The 16,379-nt window shown below is 30.0% G+C and overlaps 1 long non-coding RNA gene across 1 annotated transcript in view; it reads left to right on the top strand.

Annotated features, from left to right (window-relative positions):
- Nucleotides 1-16,379, top strand: part of LOC136795663 (uncharacterized) — an 88,454-nt gene that overhangs the window by 10,878 nt on the left and 61,197 nt on the right. The window lies entirely within an intron of this gene.

Below are 16,379 nucleotides of genomic sequence, written 5' to 3'. Positions count from 1 at the left end.
ATTTCTATAGGCTCTCTAAAGCAGATACTGAGAAACCAATCAAGCAAGAAATATTGCTCAAAAGGCCGTGGAAGAGAGAAACATTAATTTCATGTGTGATTAATGGAAGTATGGTTTTTCTTCAACAAGTTTTTCCTTTTCGGAGTTAGTAGCCACCAAAACAGTTCCTTTTTTATCAATTGTTGCTTAAGTTCTTTTGAATTATTTGAAATAAAATGAATAATTATTTACTATGCATATACACAAGCCGAGATATTTGTATTATATCGCGGCACAAACATTCATCATTGGAATTGGCAGCCGGTGCTACAAATAGAGCAACAGAGCTAATTCAATGAACCCGCAGCCACCAAACCGGGACCAATTACCGATGTAACAGAAATTGTTGGGCCATTGTTGGCTGTGTTGCTGAACCTTGTTGATAGGCAACTCAACTCCTGACAATAGTGGTCTCATTGAACAGCCGACAAATCATTTCACATTATACGTATACGGTCTAAAGGAAAGTTATGAATTCAAGACATTCAAACTAAATCGGTATTTGTAGATTTTTTCTTTATCATTTTAATCAATATGAAAATTTTATATTGGGTTATTTTATTTGGTGTTTTATTTAATTTAGGCCTCTCCAAAAATGCCAATTGGGGTTTCTTTTAACGTCAAACTCTTTTAATTTTTGGATTTGATAGATTTATTTATTGATAGATATTACAATCTGCCACACTGTTGTGGGCAATAGGTAATAGTGATGAATGATCTCATACATACAAAATAAAAAAATAAAATAAAAAATAAATAAATAATAAAAAAACTCTCTTAAAATATATACAAACAAAATAATTGACAAGATGAACATAATCAAACTATCTGTATGAAAAAGAAATGAATAAAATAACATAATGATAAAATAATATACACAATCGACCTGAGGATCGCAGAGCCCACTCTCTCCCCCACGTGTGAGGGGTAGAGAAGAGCTCAAGAGATCCCAGCGCATCCCTCTCGCCGCATCACTGGTAACGTCAAACTCTCGACCAAAACCTAAAAAACTATAACTAACCTGATGATTTTGGGTTCAGTACCAGGCAATAACTACTATTCCGAGAAGACATAAGGTGAGGTTAGAATCTATGCTCATTGACTAGGTTAATTACCTGACATTAGTCTACTCTTTAAATAAACAATTTTATTTTTTTATTTTCAGAATAGATGCTTCTATTACAATAAATTTCTATTACTTCGATTGTTTAATAGAGTAGAAAGTTTAAATGTTATTTAATTGGTATCAAATAATATTCTGCGTCCCTGAGATTAGACAAGACATTTTTCTTTCAACATCCTGTATGGAAGAAGTTCTTTTTTTCTCAGTTAATCTAATTCCCCATTCTCTCCATATTCATTATTACTGTCTGTTTAAATCCGAATTTCACTCCTTGGTTGAATGTTTCCTCATCCCATCTTTTGTCTATTTCCTATAATTATGATATCCTTGGTTCTGAATCAATGTAGATACTTATAAGTTAAAATTAAATTTTAAAATTATTTTATTTAATGATTTATTTGTATATGAATGAAAAATAAAAGTTCAATGGCCAAACGTCTTGGGTTGAATAAATTTATTTTTCATTTCATTTCAAAAAGAGAAATATTATTGGACGATATCGGCATCCAACTTCCAGGTTTCAAATCCTTGTTTTTAAACAATGTTCGGTATACGATTCATTTTTCCTGTAGTTTTCAATTCTTGGGTAGGCCAAATTACCACGGATGATCGAATGTTCACTGCATATATATGTATTTCTAATATTCGTAATATAATTTTGGCACATATATAATGCGTAAATATAATAATATATTCCTCCTTCAATTACTTGTAACAAAGCTTCTACTATCCAGTAACCCGTCCATTAGCGGTACAGTAGAGTAACTACATTTGATAAGGTCGTTAGAGGGATAAGATCAGTGGCACTGTTTGTACCATTACCGTTCCATTCAGTTATCTTGATGCCACTGAACACGGCCACTCAAAACTTTAGTGCTCAACGGAATATCCCGTTATACTGTAATGGAATCCTCTTTCAGATATAAAAAGAAGACCGCTTAATTATTATTTTTACGTTAAGTAAGATCAATATCTCCTTTCATTAAAACAGGGGCAGTTTTATGGCTAAATTAAAATTTATTACTATACACCATTAAGTAAAACTTTGTAAGTGATTTTTTATTTTTGTTCAATCAAGAAATTTAGTTTCATACTGAATCTCATACTAAGAATAGTAGTCTTTAGTTTTAAATATAACATTCATCGTACTCACCCTCAACATTCATCTTTACAAATCATAGTATGTTGCTTTCTTTGGGAGATGCGACTCCATCTCACCAATATTAGAGATATCCTGAACTTACTGAATTAGTTGAATTTTGTAAGTTAAGATTTTTTTTTTATGTATGTACAGAATTAAATAAAATTGCAAAAATATACTACACATTCATAATAAAACTGTTCTTCACATTCGTTCTTTAGATGATAAAGTGAAATCAGAGAGAGAAACACTTTATTCATAAAGCAGTGCCTCTGAACTACATCGGCCTGCTATACACACAGCATACTAAGACTAGTTAGACAATTAATTCTTTTGTTACATAGGCATAGTCAGTAAATATTAAAATAAATATTGTAAAGCGTGATTTTTTTTGTTCTTATTGCTTTAGTTTTTTTTAATATTTTTTTATATTTTCATTTTTTTTCCTTTTTTTATATTATTATTATTTTTAAGAGGTTTAGCAATAGATGTCGCAAATGGTCACAACTTTTAGAGTTTATAGTTAATAAAATTTGCGAGTGCTTAGTTTTTCAGTATTCTTATTCGTTTAAGAATCTGTTATGGAACTGCGGAGATCAAGTTGTTCTGTTAATCATGAAGATTACGAAATTTTATATTATTTAATTAACTTCTTTACTGTATAAATAAATAAATTGTATCCAATCTTAGTCTCAAAACAATTTATATTTCTTTATAAGTCCGACGTTTCGGCCAATTCGTACATCCGAAAGGACAACCTTTTTAGGACATACAATTTTAGAACCACATCAATTTAAAAATAAAACTTTATGCAGGCTATTCTGCCCGTGTTATTAATTTCAGTGTACAATTATCCTACTTTGTCAATTCGTCATATTAAATTAAAACTTCACAATTAAATTTCCCTATTATAATTTAACTCTACAGATCGTCTTTGAGGATGGCCGAAACATCGGACTTATAAAGAAATATAATTTTTTTTGAGAAAAAAATTGGATAAAATTTATTTATTTAAACAATAATAACCAGTCTCAAGAAAGTGTAAAGAATAATATTAACTTCTTTAGTCAATATTAATATATGTTTTAATTGTTTATTGAAATTATGTACTATTAGATATTAATAATATAATGAAGTCATTAAAAGTAGATTATTTTTCCAATCTAATTCATATGATTTTGCCGAAATCTTAAACACAAAAATCTGTTGGTAGGAACAAAATCCACAATATTCTTCTACAGGTGTCCTGGTTTTAGATTGGTTCATTATAATTTACAACCATTGCTAGTCGAAATAATAAATCACAGTCAGTATGAGAAATTTTTGAATACACTCACTCAAGTAAGTTACATTTCCCAAGCTATAATACTGTAGTATGTTATTGTAAGATCGAAAAAAAATATTAATGAATTTTTTTGGTTTCTGAAGGTAGGTAAAATTTATATTCCACCTGGAATTGAAAAAAACGTTGACCTCAGAGTTGCATATGACCACTGGCATTTTACGTTTAAAATATATGGGACAAATTCGGTTTCTTATATGTTTGTCAGTCTGCAGTTTAATCTATGCGGCGGAGATATATCGGTTTTGAAAAAATTTACAGAGATAGTGCGGATGAAAATCTAAATAACATATCACTTTTATCATATTCATTGCTTTTGCGTATTTCTTACATTACATATTTTCCTTGACACGCAGTTGGCTATGCTAAAATTTAAATCTATGAAATTTACATAACTCGTCATTGTTCATGGACATAAAAGTACAGTTCATATCATAAATTGTTTCACTTTCGAGTTTTACTTCCTCACAACAGAATGCAGGAAAGCGTTGTATTAAGGTAGGAATTGAAAAAATTTATCATTAGAATCGAAAATTTCTACTTGCGTTATACTTTTTATAGAGCAAGGAGAAACAGTGTCTGTTTGTCTCTAATCAAATCCTTCTCCGAAAATTACAGCTAATACCTTTAATCCGATCTTTATGAATTATTCAGGTGTTAGTATGAACAGTACAGTTAGTATAAGAGTCGTGAAGAAAAAAAATGCAATTATTTCACTCCAATTTTTGATTACTTTTACAAAAACTATGTATAATTACTAGTCAAAAATGATGACTCTGCCAAGTATAGGTAGGGGGAATAAAAATAGTGGCTGTTTCAAAACGTTAAACATAATTAATTTTTCATTCGGAGCTCTTTAAAACTACTAACAACAATAGACAATCTAAGAGAATATCATTTAAAGTAGAGTAAGTTTGCTGAAATATTAGCCCTAATAGAGCTATTTATGTTCAATAGTTCTCGAGATATAGCTTTTTAAAAAGCAACATTTCTTAAAAATGTACTGAATGATTAGTAGTTAGTTATTTTATTTTGAGAAATCTATATCTCAGGAACTATGTGGCGTGCATATGTCTAATTAGCAATCAAATTAAAGCTGGTTAAAAGGACTATAAAAAAGTTTATGACCTTTACCTTTGTAGGAATAGTAGTTTTCATGATATTTCCTAAAATAAATTGATTTATAGTTGTTCGAACGATAACTTTGATTTATGAAAAACTTTATTTCAGAAACCATAGAATGTACAGATGTCAGCCAGCACTCAAATTCAAGCTAATTAAATTTACTGTAAAATATTTTATTACATTTATCTTTTTAAGAGTAGTAGTTTTTATTTTATATTTGACAAAATAAATTCACAAACTATTAATTTCTAGTTGTTCGTGTAAAATGTTAAAATATATATGTTTAACATATATCTCTAGAAGCATAAGACGCACATATGTCTGCCAGCACTCAAAATAAAGGAAATTTAACTTACTATAAAGTTGTTTATGTCACGAATCTTCGTAGTGGTAGTAGTTTTTATGATATTCGCATATGAATATAAATCAATTTATTTTAGCAAATATCATGAAAACTACGACGATAAATTTCATCAACTATTTTATAGGCCATTAATATACCTTTAGTTTAAGTGCTAGCAGACACCTGTTCTTCAAATAGTTTTTGAGATATAGATTTTTCAAAATAAATTCACTAACTACTGATGTTTAAGTACGGTCTGTACAACATTTTTCTGAAATTGACAGACTCATCAATTTAAAATAGTAATTATACATAGTTTTCATTAAAGTTATCAGAAATTGGTATCTAGATATCAGCTTTCATTCACTGCTTTGATCTACATCTAATCTGGTCCAAAGCTGGGCTAAACGTTTAACCATACACTATTTTCACTTGTAAATCTGAAAGTTTTATTTTATTTACATGTATATATTTCAAACAAGACTCTTCCTATAGATTCTATTCTTTAACGATCAACTTTATTAAAAAAAAAGTAATAAAATTTAATTTGAAACCTTGAAATACAGGTAATTGTGTGCCGACTTAATTGGGATGGTGAGGAAGTTGTACTGACCTGTTCATTTTGCAGCCGAGTATTGTCAATTTTTTTTTTAATATTTGTTTTTTTTATATACTCAATAGGAATAGTTAGTAAGGTATATTCACTGACCTACTTGCTAAAATTTTTTTTAAAGAAAAAATATCCATTTTTTTTTTTTACGTTAATATTAGATTTTTTTTTAAAAATATTTATTTATTGCTATTTACAACTGTACATTATAATACATTTAGTAAATCTGATCTAAGTTAAATTGGGGTGTTACAGGCGTGTAGAGAAACTACCCATTCTAATGACATTTTACATTAGCTGGTCTCGTAACCATCTTTTTTTCAGGCGCCTCGGAGGATTGTCAGGAATGGAAGAGGATGCAAGATTAGAAACTAGGGGGTTTTAGTGGTTAGAGAGTTTATAATGGAAGGAGTGATACCTGGTTCAGGCTAGATCGGTTACATAGGGAACATTAAGGTCTTTATGTATGATTTAATTTGTGACAAAGTAATGAGCATTGAGGATTTTACGAAGGCTTTTGGATTATAAGGATTGAATACGAGAGGAATTTGAAGGTTTAGTGGAGCCCCAAAGCTCAACTCCATATGTCCAGATTGGCCTTATTACAGTCATGTAGATCAGTCTTTTGTTATGTGTTGGAAGTTTAGACCGTTTGTCTAGTAAGTGCTGTAATAGTCGAAATCGACGTGCAGTTTCCTGTTTTTTCAGTCTGGTGTGAGGATTCCAGGTTAAACGCTTGTCCAAATGTAGTCTAAGGTAGCGGATCTGTTCGACAGGGGTGAGAGTAACATCATTAAATGAAACTGTAGGGCAGTCAGTAGGTTTACGACGAAGGGTAAAGGTGATTTGATGGGATTTGTTGGAATTTATCTTAATCCTCCAAATATTAGAATAAACAGGGAAAACACAGTTAGTCAAAAATTATTAAAAGGAGGAGTGAATGGATGGTCATACTCATTCAGTAGACTTGTATTCTATTCTGGTTCATTACTTTTCGAGGTTTTTCCGAGCCAAAGCTGTAAACAGTCTACCAGCTGAGAATCAATGGTCCGTGCATTAGACTAAAATCCTAAGAGAATAAAATTTGGAAAGATCATCACTCTACCCATACTGCGGACAATACCCAACCTGTTGTACCCTCTAGATTAATTCGTATAGGAACAACTGTTTTCTGCTGTTTTTATCTCATAAATAAATCATCCTTTACCAATTAATTATTTTATTCAATCAAGAACGATTTTTCAAAAATTATATCGCCGGCCTCTCTTATTAAAGACACCTTAATAACCTATTTCTTTCTGATTCTGAAATATTTTTACGTTTATACTGACGCTGATGAAATGTCAATCTGGTCTTAATCATAAATGAATTTAAATAATAAATGGAGTGCTTTAATAATTTAAATAAATCGAGAAAACTCTAAATCATATTTCTCTAAGAAAGAAGTTTATAAGTAGTAAAATAAGGATTAATAAATTTATATTATTTAATAAAAAATAAAATTATATTAAAGGATAACATGAATTAAAAATCATATTATTGGCTTCCTCAATCAATTCTCAATTTGATTAGCGTATTTTTCATTTATCTAAATCTGAAATTCAGCTTCTATAGAAAATTTTCACATTTTCTTATACTTCAGTGGACAGATATTAAAACATTCGTTCTGTAATTCTAATATTAAGATACCTTAAAAATGCGTCACCCCCTGAAATTTTTAAAAACAAATACAGTGCTTGAATAATTTAAATAAATCAAGAAAACTCTGAATCATATTTTTCTAAGAGAGAAATTTCTAGGAATAGTACAATAAGGATTAATAAATAAATGTTATTTAATTTTTAGCATTAAACCCAGATTTTAGAAATATGTTAATGCAAGGAAGGAATATTCTAAAAATGAGCGGTATAATCTCTTTCATTGTATTTTAGTAGGTAAATAAAATTATAGTTAATAATTTCCAGACACATGTTTCCATCAAAAGTTTAAACAAATTCTCGAAACTATTACATTAGGTTCCGACCAGGTAATGTGAAATTATGCTTGACGAACAAAATACTTATTTACTCTTTAAATAACTCGTCGAGAGCACACGTGGTGTAAGTTATTATGTTATAATTACAATCCACTGTAAGTTTTTTAAAAAAATACTTTAGTGATTAACTTCAATTATTGAATTGTTGGATATGCTTGTGACTGAATGATAATGCAGACATTATTGGTTAATCTAAAATTTAAATAAAAATTACAATAATAATAATGATGGAAACAATTTTCCTTAAAAATTGAAATATTTCTGGTTGAATTAAACTTATATTTCAAGTTTATAATATATTTATCAATAGTGTAAATAGAATTTTTTTTTTTAATATTATAAAAAAATAGTTTTTTCCTCTCAAACCATTCTGCACCATGGTCTGCAAATATACCACTTCAATTCGCGGTAGTATTGTAAAATTGGAATGTCTTCAGAGATTTTAATAATAATTAAACAGATAAATATACATTAGTCTTTATAGTCCAGGTTCCAGTTCACTAGAGAGCAAGGTAACCCTTATGTACAACATCCCTTAACATTATGAAGTACAAGATTAGCTTAAACCTATACGCTTAACTTAATGCTGGTCCCTCGAGTGTTTACCTGGCTCTTCAGGGCTAATTAGCTTTCTAGTGATTGTTTATACTTCCAAACTTGAAACTTCACTAGCCAAATTCAATTACCGCAACCCTATTGCATTAGTTAACGGAAGGTATACAATACTGATTAGTTAATACAAATGAAATTCTCCATTACAACCTATAGTTTGGACCTAATAGTTTTTAGATTCATCCACTATTCTTGTTTTTTAAGTTACAAATAGTTAGAAATACAATAGATTTTGGATTTTCTTTTGAAGTTTCTAGTTAATTTTTTTTTATTATAATTTTATTCAGATTATAGATATGTAGACACCATGGGAGAGACAACAGACCACCGCGTTGCTATTTTGAAGATAAATACTGAATTCTGTTCTACGAGTATGATACACAAGAACGGGGAAAGAATCGACCCATGGGGTTCTCCAGCACACTTGGCCGAAGCCTGCGTGATAGCTTAAAAGTGTATTAGAAAGAAATGGAAGATAACAGAAAGTGAAGAAATAGTTTTCGTTTATATAAGAGAACGAGGCTTCAAATAATAAAATTACAGTATTTAGCAAAATATAATTAATTAAAATATTAAGAAAATAGTAATTTATTTTTAAACTAAATCATTTCTATGATTTATTTAGACTATTATTTTTTTCATAATAAAAAAAAATTATATTAAATCATAGCATGAATTAAATTTTACTCGTATCGGCTTCCTCAATTAGGTTAGCGATTTTTTTATTAACCTAAATTTGATATGAAGCTTCTATAGAAAATTTTATCACATTTCCTCATACTTCAGTGGACAGTTATTGAAAAATTCGTTATATAAGTCTAACACAAAAATGCCTTAAACTTGCGTCACGTTATGAAGCTAACCTTAATCCATGTAGAGGCAAAGTATCGTAATCCCAAGTGACATAAAAAGTGATTTGAGAAATTTCATTAAAATATTGCAAAAAAATCAATGAAGAGTCTAAAATCATCCAATATTACATTTCAACTGCATAAACAAAAATAAAATAAATTAATAAACTATAATAGTTAATGAAAATTGATTGTAAGGTAGTTTCGTATAATGGACTCCAAAATTTATACCATTACAACACAAGTACTTCATAAAACAGTGCTTTTTCTAGATCTCGGTTGAGCAAGATGGTGGTTTGGTCAAGATCACGCTACTGCCAGATTTTCCCCTCAACTAAGGTCTATACAGAGGGTGCGTGACCCAATAGGGCTCCAGATAGAGTTGAACCAATAGCTGATTCAACAAAACAAATAATTAATTATATATCATAATATAGTAAAGAAAAAATTGAAATTAAGAAAGAAAAACAAATTTAATGACTATTTTTCTTATTAATTTCATATTTAATAAAATTATTTCGTATCAATTTTTAAATAAAAACAGTAAAGTATTAAGTTATTTCATTAATTTTTAGGGTGATTCATGTAAGTATATTTTTCTTGCATATAAAGTTTATTGTTTATAATTCTGTTCATCTGATTAAATATTAGGTCAAATCCTTATAAATTTTTATATAAATATTTTATCTATTATCCATCAAGGAACTATTATTGCAAAAAATTACTCCATGAATTTCTAAAAATATTTCCTTATAGCACAGGCATGAAACCGTACGTTTAAACAGTAATTTCTACATTATACTTAATTAATTCATTTATTTATCTTATTCACTTGAAGGAGGGTTTGATATGATTAATTCAATAGTATGATATAACAAACTATAATATAAAATTAACGTATGCTTATCAGGGCGATACAGTGAGAGACTCATCTACTCAAGGATTTTTTTTTGAGCTGACTGTATAAATATTATAATTGTGGAGAATTTTATTTATAGCTTGAAGGTGTCAAAGAATGTATGTCTATGATCTCTCAATATCAAAATGATCAATAATCGCACTAAAATATAAAGTATTTGTCTTTGTATGATGATTTATTGACTTGAGACCAAACTGCTTTTCCGTGTCTGACGTCACAAAAGTGATTATCACCACAGCAACAGAGCTGTTGTTGATTCCATCTTAAGTACAATCGATCAAACAAGACACTTCAGCAGGAATAGTCCACAGCTACAACGATATGAGAAATGTAAATCACATATTATATACATATTCTTGAGATTGGATAAGTGAACAATAATATAAATTTTTATATAATTTCATAAACAATACCTCCAATATTCGCAAATATATTATTTAAATTAACAATAGATGAAATATTTGACATTCAACAGCTTATTTTTTACAATAAAACTCTGGTGTTTTCAGGATAGTTGCAACGAGAAGTTCTTTTGATCTACGATGCCCCACAACATTGCCTTCTTTTCCTCGTTGTTATTTATGCCACTGAGTCAAGTCAGATTAAAGCTAGATCAGTTTATATGTATCTAGAAGGCCTTAATAGACGTAGTAATTTTGTTTTACAAACTTTTTACAGCTAACAGAGCGTACTAAAGAGCTCAGGTTTAGGAGTAACTTGATTTCATCCAGCAATAATGTCTGCATTTATAAAACTCTATTTAGAATAGTGGTAACCTGGATTCAGGATAAAACCATTACTGAAACCCTTAACTGATTTCAAAGAGAAGCGTTGGGAAGAACATATATAGACGTGAAAGAAGGGAATGGGAAATGACACAGCAGAAAAAGTTTAAAAGATTTACTGAAAAGCCAGGAAACTACTCGTCGATTTCTACTATTATAACATTTATCAGACACACGGTCTACTTCCAATACAAAAGCCTGATCTTCATGACAGAAATAAGGCCTATCTGGACATACGGAGTTAAGCTTTGGGGCTCCACTAGACCATTGAATTCCTCTCGTATCCTATCCTTACAGTCCAAAATCTTTAATCCTCTTTACTGTATCAAAAATCAACTCATCCATCTGGACCTTAATGTACCGTATGATGGCCAGAACCAGATACTACTGATCCTTCCATGATAAACTTCCCAACCACCAAAACCCACGTGTTTTAACCTGGCTTCTCATTCATTACCTGATAATCCTAATGGGCGTCTGAAAAGAAGATGGCATAGAAATCTTCTCCTGTAGAAATGTTATTGTTCTATCCATGGGTAGATTATCTGCATGTTTGTATCATGTCATTTTATAACTAACAGTAAATATGATGGTTTAATATATTTTTATACAGTTGTAAATATCAATAAATAAATTATACATATGTGTATATAAAAAATTATTTACTTAGGGACTGATGCTTATTTGATTCAATAAGAATAATATACCTTGTATAGATATATTAATCGGATAAGTGAGGACAAGCAGATGAATGGTGTGATGGAAGAATAAAATGTTGGATAATATACGGCAAGCAAGCATCCGTATGGTGTAGGAGAGAGATCTATGGCGTCCTATATTGATGCCCGCCAAGAAAAACTTTGGCCTATAATGCTAGAAGAAGAAGAATTTACTTATAAATGAATTGGAAATGAAAATTTCCTGGTCTGGAACATTTTTTGCACTAGAAAAACAGGAAATTGTAGTGCGTACATGTTGAGATTATAGCTGCCAGTAACCTCTCGAACGGGCAACCTAACATCCTTATCGGCTTCCGGGTCCAGGGTGTGGCATCTACCAGACACGAATAAATAATCCCAAATATACCACATACATTAAATTATTTAATATTATTATTATTATCATAATATTATTATTATAATAGCATAATAAATTTAATAATAATGTTAATGTGGGCTCTTGGTTATAAAGAGTTATGACTATTATATAAAAATGTTTGCCAAATATATTGGTCGTTATAGCTTCCTCACCATTCCTACCGTTGCATTTTACGATTAATTTAAGAATAAATTTATTCGTTTTTTTTAGAATACAATACATGGAAGGAGCCATATTTGAAATAAACGGTCCATAAAAATACTATTGTGCCCGCAAGGTGAAATTAGTGGATGGAATTTCGTTAAATTATACCGAACCTGTTGGGGAGTGGGAAGGTTTTATCGTTTTAAATAAAAAAATACCAACCTCTTCCCCACATAAAAAAAAAACCCAACTCTGGTTCGATGGTGTGGTGTTGGCTATATCATCTGTAGCCAGTCTCTACAAAAGCGTAATATGGGAAGTTGTCTCTGGGCTTAAAGAGTACCATTATCACACTAATCTCTCAATTCCTTTGCGGGCCGAATCGGATGAGCCGGATTCGAAAAATATGTTTACTATAATGAAAAATGCGTTGGCTAGAAAAGTTGACGTAATTTAATAAAATCAACAAGACACCAGTTAGATACCAATCCACGAAATTCCTGAAAATTTCATTAAATCGATTATACCCGAATAAAAATTTGACTAAAAACACGGAACCAAATCTATTTGTTGACGTCTAAAACGATAAACGAGAATGGAAATTTTGGATGTTGAGGACGTACATTTTTTTCATTTCCATTATCAACAGAAGCCTTCTCTATTTTTAGAAGTAACAAAAAAAAAAAATAATATTTCACAATTAAGCTTAATTTAACTAAATTAATTTAAACCCTTGAATATTAATGCTTCATGCATAAACGGACAAGTGATAAATTGTTTGATATTAATATAATCCACGTTTGTCAAAAATGATAGGGGTTAAAAAAAATATATAGTTATTTATCTTGTTTGGAAATTCTGAACTTATAAAACGCTAAAGGCCTATCCAATATCTTGTCACTTTAAATGAAGTAATAATTAAAAATAATATTTTTCTATATTCTCTAATAATTATACTATGAACTTTATTGACCTCTTCCTTTAAATAATTTAAAACAAATAAATATTTTTATAAACAAAAGGAGCAAAGTAAGATTCAATTTATGTTAATGAAAGCAGTTTATTTTTCTAGATTTGTGCAGAAATGGTTTCTAACGAAAATGAAAGTCGGATCCAACCGAGATTAAAGGATTATTTTAAACGAAAGCAAAAAAATGAATTGAAAAGAAAAACTAATAAAGCTGAAACTGAAATTTATTTATTGAAAACAACAAATATCTTAATAAACTTTGTCTTTAAATCTATTGCACAAATTTACATATTAAATATTAAAGTCTGATTTCCTGGATTTTAACATCACTGATTAAAAAAAACTAAGATCTGAGCAATCCAAACGTGACATTTCTTTGTTTACATAGACCTTTGAATTTCAAAATCCCTCTCTTTTTCCAGAAAGAATAGCTCATGGACGTTTCATCATAATGAAGGGTTAAAAGAAAAACTGCTCTTGTCAAGAGGTTTCTGCAAACGAAAGTAACAATGGAAGGAACACGAACAGATGGATTACTAATTCATAACTACGAGATGATAGAAGAAAAATTCTTTTAAAAACAAGACACAGATTAAAAATTGGGAAAGAGTTTTTCATTCCAAATATTCGTTTCAATATTTGAAACTATGTTATCATATCATTGTAATAAAAAATTAATATTTCTTTTGTTTTTAATCTGAACTTCTTTATTGACAAGTATTACAGACTAAATAATCCTGGTCAATAAATTACAGTGATATGATAGTGGACATTCACAACAAACGAATAAAAACTGTAAAAAAATTAATAAATATAAAGAAAATTATATAAATTCAAAAAACATAAATGAATTAATAATGGCTGAAATATTATAATAGAATAAAGACACTAATTACGCCTGTACTTCCATACGATATTTGCACCATTAGGTTGAGATTTCCCCTGAAACTAGTTCTTTAGACTCCACCGCATCTCTTTCGTGGCATCATTAAAACTAAAATATTCTCAACATGAGTGGATGATCTGGTCGGATTCTAATTGTTTATTATTTTTTACATTAGTTTTAATCGTTTCAGGAGAATTTTTTGAAAGAATCGGAAGTAGGCTAATTCGGGAAAAACATGTTATTTGGAGGTTTACCTGGTTTCGGAAAGAAAATTGTAATGGAGTCTTTCGACAGGACAAGAGAATGGATGGTTCTAAATATAAAAATGTGTGCGAGAGAAATTATAGAATTTTTAATTTAACATTTTATATATTTTGGAGGAAGTAGTCGAAGGATTTATAGAGTAGGGATATCATATACTGGTGTTTACGAGGAGTTGGCATTTTTAATTGGTATTTGAACTTAGAGGGGTATATTGAAAGTGGCTATATCCTAGTGATACAAAATATTATACAGAACAAATTTCATTTTTTAACTATGGTATCGTTTTCTAAGGAGTAGAAAAAACAGAAAAAAAAATGCAATAAGTAATTATCACTATCGGCTTTATTTGAAGAAGAAGTGTAAAAATGAAGAATTTTACTTAATTAGCAATAGAGTGACAGATTTCAACGAATTTTCTCATGCCTAGCATCTAAAGAAAGAAATAGTGCAATATTAAAGTAAAAAATGATGCGTCTTCATTAAGGAAGAAATAAAATAAAAGATATAGAAATGAAATATATGAGATTAAACTACGAATATACAAATTTGTTGTCCTTATATTGTGCCTAACTTAAGAATATTGATTAAAGATAGGAGGGTAGGTTTTTTTTTCTGAACGCAATGACCAGAGGAGGCTGAGTGGATGCGTTAGTTGAAGCTCAATGCATGATTACAGAGTCTTGCTATTGCTAAAACTACGTTATAATTATTTACTGTAGGTCTCTGGATCACTATCGTTATAATCTTCGGGGAGAATTGTAGTGATGTGTGAAGCTAGGAGATTAGGATGATGAACTTTTTGTGGAGAATAAGGATGGAATAAACGCTAAGGAAATTTTGATATTAAGATATTGAGGCTAGAATATTGTTGGTTACTATTAAAACTATAGTTCGAACGACTTTAGGCTAAAAGGATTGAATGCATTTGATATTAGAAATTTGGATTGTCATCCACAGTTCTAGTCCGTAAGTCCAGAAGAAGAAGTGTTGACTTGTAAACCAATAGTTCCTAGCAAACTGGTAGCTACAATTTTCTATTGAGAAGTCTTTATAATTGCCAAGTGATCGATTAAGTCTTGTCTTTTAAGCCTGGTTTGTGGACAACATTAACCTGAAAATTAATAAAGACAATTATTTCCGAACCTAGGCCCATTATCAACTTAAAGATTTTCATCAACTCTCAACTATTTACGTTATAATATTATTTCAAATTGAGATGGCTACATTATTCAAATTACTTGATGATTAGAGGCATTTATAGGGGAGAATAACGTTTAATAGGCTGTTTTACGACTGATTAAGGACCAAGTGATTGGGGAATTAATTAACACAGGAGTACCGGAGGGAGTTGCAGGCGACCCACCTCTGAGCCTATTTGAGATGACCCCTATTTACGAGACACGGCTGCAATTAGAACGTATTCTCGGGTATCAGTTCAACCCTGATCGTTGAGGAATGAGTAAGCTCAACCTTGATGTAGGTCGCTTCTCCGATTAATCACAGTTTGAATAATTAAATCGGGCTCGGCAGCGCATTTATAATTTGACCTGTTAGTTAAGGGAAATTGGACTCAAGTTACAGTATCGTAACTAAGCTAAATAAAGAAAACGACATGGACTTGCTTGAGTAAAATTTTATCCAACATTTTCGTAAACTAAATTACTGTTTTAATATGATAAAATTAACTAACAAAAATATGATATCTTTTATTTCTGCTAGAGTTAAAAACCAGTGATGCGGCGAGAGGAATGCAATGGGATCTTTTGAGCTCTGCTCTACCCCTCACAGGTGGGGGATTGGGTGGGCTCAGGGATCCTCAGGTCGATTGTGTAAATATTGTATATTAGAGTGTACATGTGACTAGAGACTATATTATTTTATCATTATGTTATTTTATTTATTTATTTTTTATACAGATAGTTTGATTATGCTCATTTTCTTTATTCTTCTGTTTGTATATATTTTACGAGAGTTTTTTATTTTTATTTAGTTTTTTTATTTTAGTATGTATGAGATCATTCAGCACTATTACCTATTGCCCACAACTGTGTGGCAGATTGTAATATCTATCAATAAATAAAAGAATATCATT

The sequence above is a fragment of the Halyomorpha halys genome, unplaced genomic scaffold, assembly GCF_000696795.3.
Source record: "Halyomorpha halys isolate HHAL.00 unplaced genomic scaffold, Hhal_1.1 Scaffold1007.1, whole genome shotgun sequence".
Classification (NCBI taxonomy): Eukaryota; Metazoa; Arthropoda; class Insecta; order Hemiptera; family Pentatomidae; genus Halyomorpha; species Halyomorpha halys.
This window is presented reverse-complemented; position numbering and strand designations above follow the sequence as displayed.